Genomic DNA, 7,930 nt, shown 5'->3' on the forward strand with positions numbered 1-7,930 from the left:
AGGAAAAGGTGTAGGAGGAAGACCTTGATGATGAGGAGGAAAGAGACTTTGACCTAGTAGAGCATAATGAGTTTGAGTAGCACCATACTCAGATCATTGATTTAGAGACTCGGGATGAAAAAAAAAATCAAAGACATCATCATCCAAGAAAAGGAGGCTTAAGTCCTCGCATTGATGGACAATTTAGAGAGGGCCAAGTATGTCATCACATACTTAGAGAAATAAAACAAATATTTGAGTGACAAACAAGTCCTCAAGGGGTTAGAAATGCTCAAGGCAAAAGGGCAAAGTGGCAAAGGGACACAAGTCACATTGACTCCTATTGCGCAGGAGATTGAAAATGATAGGGAGACTTGGCTTGAGAGAGTCAACCTACACCTTGAGAAGTTTCTATGGAAGGCTAACAGAGACAACAAGATGATTAGACACATGGCTTCTCATTACAAGATCCACAACAAGATTTGCAACATGAGGATCAAGAAAATGAAAGCTAGGCTAAGGTGGGCCTTGAAAGGTAAGAAAGAGGAGGATAGAATAAGAATGTTTGTTGAAGCCACCTTGTCACATCAAAGCACATCATGGTGGTGCTTCACACAAATTTTGGGCAAGCTTTGAGCAAATTTTGTCATTTGCAAATTTGAAATTCATTACACAGAAAAACTGCCTATAAGCGTAGTGCCACCGGCGCTGCACCTTTCCTAGGGGCACCCAATTAGGATATGGCTTGAATTTTTGGATTTGGAGTAGTGATTACATGCACCCTAGCAAGTTTCAAAAGTTTTGGGGTAGAACTGGTCCACCAAAAGGTCCAAAAACACCCTAAAAATGACCTTTCTGTCACTTTTCGGACACACAGAAGCAACCTTGGGAGAATCAAGCTTTGAGGGGTCAAATTAGATCCACATGTAGAAATGATAGTTTTCTAGAAACTAGACTTGAATACCTTTCCAATGAACTATCGTGGGCTCAATTTGGATGCTGGGAAGGCCTCCAAAAGGGACCTGAAAGTGGTGCTGCGCTTTTGCCCAGCGGTACTGCGCTTTTCATAGCTTTGCTCAGGGTTGGTATTTTTCTAGTTTTTTGATTGTAATGATGGATTATCTCTCATGGTGGATGATTTACCATTGTAAATGATGACTTGGCATGTAATTATGATATACAAATAGTGATAGAGGGTAGATTCATTGCTTTATGAGTTAGTTTGAGCTCAAATGAATCAGTTTTTCACTTTTAGAGGCAAGTTGTTAATGATGCCTATATTCTTGTTTCTTGTTTAGTATTAGTTAGATTAGCTCCCCATCTTAGGGATTCGACCCCTAAGGATGGAAGGAAGTTGAAACAATGCCTATATCTTCTTCTTCTTCTTCATTGTACAAGGTTGGACTCACTTGGATGGTCAAAGCTTGATTGTACATCATTGTAAGCAGTTTGGCAAGGAGATTAATAAGATTTGCAGCTATTTTTATGGGATCCCTATGGTATGGAGTTTTATTACAATTTCTTATTTTTTAATGATTTATTTACATGTTTTATGTATGCCACCATTCATTTTATTGCTTCTAGTTGAATGTTATCAAATTTGATAGGTAGAATCCATTGTATCAGTGCTCTGCCTTGGGAAATCATTCAATATTTCATGTTTTCTACTATTTAAGAAGGATACATGACTATCACATGCCCTTATTAGCTCCTCATCATTATTAAACACCTCACACCATTAAGCCTAAGGTGCTAAATCCTATGCCTACCTTGCCCCATAGAACACCTTGCATTTCTGAACTAATTTCCTAGACCTAAACTTCCTAGCTCCATCTGATCCAGAAAAACACCAACGAATTCAATCAAAACCTTCGAGCTATTTCACCTAGCCTAAAATCCTTTCCCTGATCCAATCATCTTAACTAAGATCCTTAAGGAGAGAGCCCTCTCCTGGCCTAGTAGGGCTAGCTACTAGGCTAAGCTTGGTTTGTGGTTACCCTGGAATTGCCTCCCTTCAGCTTGAGGTCAATCTAGGTGATAATAGAACTGACGTTCAACATTCTAAGATGTAGTACTCTATCTACATCCACCTACTATTACAATATTAATAAGTTTATCATACTTTGGGAGTACTTTCCATGTAGGTCTCGTAATCATTTATCCCACTTCATCGTTGAGTCCAACACTATCAAGTTCCACATTTGTTGCTGCAAGATTTTCTTCAAGATTAATTAATGAGCATAACTTACAGCTTTTGATGGGAACTAGCTGGGAAACAATAGTAGGAGGCCATTATGGTTTTAAATCACTAGAAATGATAAAATATAAATCTATTAATCATTCTTTGTTGCTGGAGAGTCTTAAAAATAACAAGACAAACGGATTGGAAATTTTTGATATTGCTAAATATGAGATAGTTGCCAGGGTAATTCAATCCAATATAAGGAATTTACTCATAAGGATATACACTATGAATAATTGGTTTCTGTGTTTTTGATCTTACAAACAAATTTTTTCAACGTGTATTATCCTGCATTGAAGTGGAAGTGAATATTTGAACACCTGTATTTTACCTCTCCTGCTTAAGAAAGAGTTTCTAGATAAGTTTCCATGTGATTGTCTTCTTGAACCTCTGATTTGGTATTTTATGTGAGTGCTTTTGCAAGGAATAGAGAATGGTGGAATTAATTCATCACAGGTTTAAAGAGAAGTATGTATTGTCCTTCAAGTTACAAGTCTTTGAGCCTGTAAGATATGGTAGCTTGAATTCTTGCTACAGAAAAAGATTTCCCTAGAAATATCGACATTTCTCAGCATTTTTCCAGCAAATGGCATTAGGTTCGATTCCACCTTTTGGACCTGCGCCAATAAATGGCATATAAATTTTAGTGTTGCTGAAGCCTTTTAGATTTAGTTGGCCTCATTTTGGATTTATAAACCAAAGATGGAAACTATCCATTGAAAATTGAAAGGGAAGCAACTGATTAAACCAACTAAACCATCACCAAAATACAACTCAGATCTTTAGGGGGGTAGTATACCACTCTTCTCTAAGGGTTATATGATATGTTGGGATACTTGGGTCCTATAAGGAATATGCCTATTATTGTGTTTAGGATTGCTCATTTTGGAATCTTGGGTATTTATCTCTTTTACACTGAGATTAAATAATGTTAAATATGTGATAAGTACCATTTAAATCACTTCATTAACTTTCTCCTTGTTTCAGGGGAGTAGTTAGCAATTGTCGGTTGTTAGTTATGACTTGGTGTATAAACTTTAAAATGTGAACAATTCCTACTAATACTGCAATCTAGTGAATGTGTAACCATTGTATCTTCTTGATATAAATGAGTGTTATGGATAACAAAGGTTAAGGACATTTCCTCAATCTGTGAACAATGATACAGTACCTTTGATCGCTATCATGGCTTGGTTTTCACCAGGTGAGTAGAGTACCAACATAATATGATCGTGTCAAAGAAATATTCTAATAGGCATTCCAAGGAATAGAATTTCTTAATGGAAAGAGGACTTGGCACCATAGTTATATTTTCCACCAAGAAAAAGAGAAACGAACTGTCTAATTGTTTAACCTACAAATTATAAAATTACCCTTGTTCTAGCCCAAAATGGTAAAATATGTCTCAATGTATTCTCGATTTCTTGAATCTAAAAAACAAATGTAGGTTTGAATAATGTGAATATACTATATGTTTCCATCTCATAATAACTCTCTAAGACACAATAATGTCAACAAAAGGTATATTTTCAAATCTCCAGGAAATCTTCCACGAGAGAACAAACAAATAATTGGATTACTTGACAGGGAAAAAGGAGAAATATGTACCATGTTTGAGCATTTTGAGGAGAGCAAGAGAAGAAATGTAGGCTTGCTTAGATGAATCGAGCATAAGGCCATCTGTATCAAGTGGTCCCATGCCCCCTGCCCTTGAAAATATCCTTTGAAATCTCTCCATTGTTTCTTCTGCTTCTTCTTATGCTACTGAAATGAAACTGCTACCAAAATCCCAAAACCTCTCTCTGCGCAGATTATGTGGAAATGAAAGAAGGAACCACATGACAGAAAAATATGTGATCATGGAGAATGTTAAGGGGAATTAAATTCCATTAAATAAAATGTTTGAGTCTCTTGTTTTGTTTAATTAGAGGTATTTCTAATTATAAATAATCATTAACTGTATGAAAATTGTTAGGATTTTGTGTCACCAAATATTATTTGAGGGGATTTTGGTGGATTTATTAAAATTGAATTAGGGTGATTTCAAAACAAGTTTTGTGTGGTTAAAAAGTGTAGAAAAGTAGTAATGTTATGGTAATGATCAACCATCATTTCAAATTAATTGTTTTGTTTAAAAAGGATAACTAATTTATGGATACTCTTTTATGTTGTTCAATAGAGGGAGTCAATATGGGAAAGGTGACACTTTGGCTCTCACATGTTTTAGAAAATTGATATCTCTTTGTCCATAAACATTAGGGGTGGAAAAATAACATAGGTTCTAGAGTTAAGTTTGTTCCAACTTAGTTATATCTTGAACCACAAATTGGTGTGGACCTCATGGATATGATAGAAATTTGGTGGCTTGTATGGTAGTCTTGTCATGAAATAAGAAGGGTAGACATCAAAATAAGCTTTGTGGTTAAAAAATATAGTGAAGTAGTAATTTCATAGGATTAATTATCATTTCCAGTGAAATGTTTGTTTTAGTAAGGATAACTAATCTATGGATATTTCCATGATGTTCAATAGAGGGAGTCAACATGGGAAAGGAGATAGTTTGGATCCCACATGCTTTAGAAATTGATCGCTTTGTCCATAAACATTAGAGGTGGAAAAAAATCCTAGGTGCTAGAGCTATGTTTGCTCCAAATTAGCTATATATTGAACCACAAACTATTGTTGACGTCGTGGATATGATTGAAATTTGATGGCTTGTAGGGTAGTCTTGTCATGAAATAATCTTGTCAGTTAGTATCTAGTCATATTTTTTAATCATGGACTAAACTAGTCATTTAAGTTAATCGCTTTTGGTTTAGTCACTTGTTATCTAGTCATATATTTTATCCCTAGACTAAATCAGTCATTTAAGTTAGTCATTTTTAGTTCAGTCACTTAAAATTGCTCAAATTTAGTAGTAATTCACTTGAAATAATTGTGGTGACTAATTTTTTTAGTCACCTAGTCATTAATTTCATCATTTTCTACTAGTGCTCCATTTTGTCCCTCTAGGCTATAAAATTCGAGCTTCCTTCCAAGGCATACTCAAGTTGTAAACCATAAAACACCATCTGCCGATCCTAAAGTATGTATTGCAAATTCGACTATAACCCAGAACTCAAAACTTCGAAATCCCTTCTAGTATTGTTCTTAGCTCTGATACCATATAGAAAATCATGTAGATTCACAAGCTCATGCAATGTACTAAAGCACAGGACACGAATTTGCTTCTACTTTCAACTAGCGGAGGCCAATAGATCGATTGAAAACACTATGAAGAAGAAGAAGATAAATAAATGGAACATAAAACAATATGTATTTGGGGAAACCCACTACTCAAAAACCCGCTATCTGTATTGCATATATTAGAAATATGAGTGAAGATACAAAGCTTGTTCTCACTAGAACAATTCCACACAAATATGCTCAACTCTCTCAGCTCACAAGCAAGCAAGCTCTTGGCCAACACTTAGACAATTATGTAGCTCTCCAAGCCCCTAATATCTTGCATAATTCCTAAGATGAATAGCTCGTATTTAAATGGAATTCATTCTTCCAAAAATGCGCAATCCAAACATAGATTCTTCTATGAATGCATGCTTTTTAAAGCTCAGTAAATAACATAACTGATAGTGCAATGTCCTTGCACTCTAGTCTCAACTGGGTCTTTCTCAGAACCAACATGCATGAGTTTCTGGTGAGGGAATCTTCAGTTAACTAGAGTGAAACTTGTGGATGCACTAGTGCACCAACTGATCATTAACTCTCTATTAGTTCCTCAAATAGTTTGGAACTAATTTAACTGAACTTAACTCGGTAAACTGAGTGATCTAATTTCCATCTTAGTTTAAACTCACACTGGACCCCTAAAACATAGGGAGAACATATACATGACTACAAAAAGACTTCCAACTCAAAATTCCTAAGATAATTAAGTTAATTAAACTTCATTAACTATTTACAAGTTGTTATGAGAATATAATTCAATTTTAGTTCTCAGTTTAATTCAAGGACAAATTAAACTAAAATTTCTTGTTTCCATTTCTGAACATTTAAGGTATTATATATTGTTGATGCTTTATTCATTTAGAATATCGTCATACATTGCTTACTTCATATATGGTTTCATATGTGGATATTGCATTATTGTTTATGGTTGCAATTCCATGGTTATGATGGAAACTCTTAAATAAGGGTTGTCACTTATTTTCTCATAATCCAAAAATATGTTTTGGATTAATTGTGGCACATCAATGAATGGAAATTACATTTTCTCCATAGTATTCAAACCCTCTTATTCCTAGATCTTGACTCTATCATCTAATTAGATAGGAACTAGTATTGGAGATCAACCATTCATTTCCTTCAAAAGAATATCATAAACTTATTTTTAGGATTTCCCACCTTGTGTCATTAAAGAAGCAAGTTAAAGTGATATGATGAGTTATTCTAGCAACAACATTTGGAAAACCTTCCCAAGCGCCCCTAGGGTTTAACCTTGTTTAGGGAACTAAATATCTTTTAGTGAAGGTCTAGGATGTAATAGGAGTGAAGAAAACTTTTCTATTTCAATTGATATTGAGGTGTTTATTGTTGAAAATAGCAACAAGAAATGCTAAAAATAGCACTACTATAAATAGCATTTCGAGATACATTCCAATTTTAGTTAGTCCCTGAACTAAAATTGAGAATTAAAATTTGATTTTGATTTTAGCAGTTGTTTGTAAAATAAGTAATTAATTCATCTTGAGTTAATTAGTTGTAGAAAATCAAACATGAAGTCTATGTGAAGACATGTAACAGTTTCCCCTTTGATTGAGGAATTTATCCCTTGACTAAGGAGATCAGGATGAGTTGTACTTTGAGTTGTAATTAGTTAGTTCAGTTAACTGAGTCAAGTCCAATTATATTAGTTCCAACAGTTTGTGGAACTGATTGTGAGTTCAGTTCGTTAATGCATGCATGCAACTACTACACTTCAGATAACTGAATATTCTCTCATAAATAACTCATGCATGTCAGTTCACTCAGAGACCCAATTGAGATCAGATGTTGGGACAGTGTACTATCAGCTGTAGGAATATTCCATTGAAGATATCTCTTGCATGCAGAAGGAATTCATTCCTTGGAGATTGCGTAGTTACTTTTGAGTTTGGTGAGTTGTGTGAGAGGTCAATTCACACAAGTGGCAATAAGAGGACCTAGGAGAAACTGTGTAAGGAAATAGGAGGCTTGGAGGATTGGGGGAAGGCATATGTTGTGTCTATTTAGTCTATGAGCAACATTGAGGGATTGTACTGAGAGCTGGATAGCTTGTGAGCTAAAGCTTTGTGTAATCTAGACATATTTCCACTTGTATGATAATACAAAGATAAGTTTTTTTAGTTGAGGCTTTCCCCAGAGTATTCTTGTTGGGCAGCAGATCCCCCGCGTAATGGTTTTGGGGCTTAAAGCCCACAATTTTAGGTAAAACTATGGTAAAGGTTCTGTGAAGTGCGCAAAGCGCGAATTGTAATGAATTGAGTCAAATGGTTGTCCACTCGAGAATAATGTAAGATAATAGACAGCATGTCAGCCTGCCCATGGTCTGCGGACCATGGGAATGCATAAATAGAGCAGGGATATAGGTTTAGAAGTCAGTTTGGAGATAGATTTGGTTAAGATTTGAAGTGTATAGGTTTGTAAAAGTAAGATTTCTCTGAGTTTGAA

Source organism: Pinus tabuliformis, chromosome 2_2 (genome assembly GCF_031772625.1).
Source record: "Pinus tabuliformis cultivar Carrire ecotype Pingquan chromosome 2_2, CPIR1, whole genome shotgun sequence".
Lineage (NCBI taxonomy): Eukaryota > Viridiplantae > Streptophyta > Pinopsida > Pinales > Pinaceae > Pinus > Pinus tabuliformis.